Source organism: Pinus tabuliformis, chromosome 1_2 (assembly GCF_031772625.1).
Source record: "Pinus tabuliformis cultivar Carrire ecotype Pingquan chromosome 1_2, CPIR1, whole genome shotgun sequence".
Taxonomy (NCBI): domain Eukaryota; kingdom Viridiplantae; phylum Streptophyta; class Pinopsida; order Pinales; family Pinaceae; genus Pinus; species Pinus tabuliformis.
Window position 1 is genome coordinate 260,630,179 of NC_142298.1, and position 2,835 is coordinate 260,633,013.

Here is a 2,835-nt window from a genome sequence, read left to right on the forward strand (position 1 = left end):
AATAAATGAGGAAACTATTATGGTTTTAATAAGGCTCCACTTTTTTTTTAATTCATATTCATTAGCTTGTTGGCGTTATTTCCTATTATGGTTTTGACCTCTGAGGGTTTTGGCATTAAAATATAGTTACAACCTTTTACTCGACAATTTTTATGAATGAACATAGCAGCCATATCTCTTATTAGAGATCATGACAACCATTCTAACTATTGTACTATTACAATATTGTTCACCATTATTTCCTTGTTATAGATTTTTTTTTTCACTCCATTTTTCTGTTAATGCTATTGTTTCATTTTGTTCTTAGGATAATGAAAATAAAAAATCATAGCAATATGGTATCTATTCATTTTTAGTGCATGTTCCCCATGAGGTGAAGTTATAGGGAGTTGGTGTTAGTTTCCTTGGTTTCCCAGGACCTATTCTCCATTCTTTGGTATGAGTGCCTAGTAGGTGAGGAGTTCCCATTTCATTTGCACAAGTTGATTTCTTGGTTTAGAGGGAGAGAACACTGCTATGGGATACCTTATAAATCATTTTTAGGGAATACTTACATGACCATTTCCATTGAGGAATGTGTTAGGCAATATTGAGGAGCATGCCAAGCACATGTTGGCATGTGCCTATGTATTTGTGGATTAGGATGTTGTATTTTTGGTATAAAAATGTGTAAATGTTGTTGTGAAAAAATGTGGAATGGGCCTTTCACACATATGAACATGTTATCACTTACCTTAGCACATGTGGGATTCCCTTATTAGGTTGTTATTTGGAGAAGTATGTTGGATATGAATTGTTATGTAACTACCAAACTTCAACAAATGGAAGTGCACTAATTGAGAAAAACAATCTTAATAGGTGGATTAGTCCATGTGAGGTCCTTTTCTCTTAGGGGCAAGGCTATGTTGTTGGGAACTTCCCCACCCTATGTATTACCCGTGTTTTCGTATAAAAAATAGGAAACTTGATTGAAACAATTTTCGATTCATATGAAACAAATTTCACATGTTGGACATGTATTTCATTCAAACTAAAACATCTTCAATGTTTGTACAGTGTGTTTCCAAATGAAATTTTTTTAGTTTTTCTTTGATTTAATTGTTGGGACCAACATTTTTGGTTTAATTACTAATTAGAGGTTAATTATGAATTAATGAGACTTATAGAAAACTTTTAGACTATAATTTTTTCTTTAAAAGGGGTTTCACTCTTAATTTGCACCAAAATGTTGTTAATTAATGGTATGTTAAATTCTTAAAGTAAAATAAATGTTACTTTTAATTAAATTTTTAACATTACTATTAATTGTTTTAGGATGTTTGAGAGTGTTTCTAGCCTCATTTGTCTTCATATGAATAAAGTATAATTTCATATCCTATTCAAAATTCAACATACTTAATAGTTTCTAGAATTTCAAGATTATTTTCATTGGATTATATCATGTATGTGGGTTTATATAAATTAAGTTGATGTTGGGGCAAGGAGGTAATGATTCAGTATCAAGAATTTTTTAGAAATTTACATAATTAAAGAACACAAACATACACCAATCAAAATTCATATAAACTGATCACAAGATATAAGTGGAAACCCTTACAGGGGAAAACCACAAAAAATATTTTTATTTTAATGTAAATGCAAGCACCGACTTCAGTTCACATCAGATTTTCTAGACACCAATCTATATGAGGCACCAATCCCCTTTTCTTTGCAAGCACCCACTTGTTGGAGGAACCGACTGCCACTTGTTTATAGGCACCAACCCATTGGAGACACCAACCTCCCTGATCTTCCAACACCAACTTGCTTCAACTACTCATATTCGTTTTTCATACATTTTCAGACTCAAAGCTATGGCTCTTTAATTCAAATATCATAAATATAACAAACTTTAATATTATATCTTCTTTACTTTTTTGATATATTTTTTTCAACACCTTCTCTTGTTCTGTTTCTTTGATTCAATTGAATTTAAGTCAGATCCCAACAACTCTTGCATAAATCTTCTTATGGACATTAGTTATTTTATGAGATAACTTTATAATTAGAACTTTACCTCTTTAGATTTGCAAGTTTCTATACACAACAACTCCATATCTCAACCAATCTAAAAATTCAACGTCTTCTCAGTTCACATCTCCTCTTTCAGTCTCAGATATCTTTCATTTGTCCTTTAGCACTATCTCTTTGTAGTAGCACAATCCTTTTCTAGTTATTTTCTAACTCTTGCACTTTTATGTCCCCACAACACTTCTTCTCATCAATTGGCATGGGAACGCTATCTATCACATCATTTTACTTTAGTTTTTATACCCATCAACATCAGAAATTTTTAAATATTCTAACTTCTTGTTAATTCAACCATTAACTAATTTTCACGTTTGACACCTCAAGTTCTTTGGACTCAACACTTGAGTGCTATATCTCTCTAATGCATATGAATTAGGTACTCTAATAACATGCATAAACTCGATACATCGATGCATTGAAGTTTTTTTGTTGTGAGTCGAGACCGATATACAATATATCAACTAACAGGAAAACCTTCTATGAAAAATAATCAATGTCATTTTACTAGACGATGGTATATCAGATAGTGCTAGTTCATAGTTCTTTCAACCTGTTGGTTACTCATACCTCGGTATGGGCTAGCTCCCCAGTGTTGAACCTTCAACATCCTACAACTCAAATGTGACTACATCATATTCCATTATTAGACATAAGAGGATTATGTTGGTCCACTTCACATCCATGCTTCTATGGCTTGATGAGTCGATGACCCAATGACAAATGATTGATGGGTCCACTTCATACCATGTTGCCATGGCCTAATGG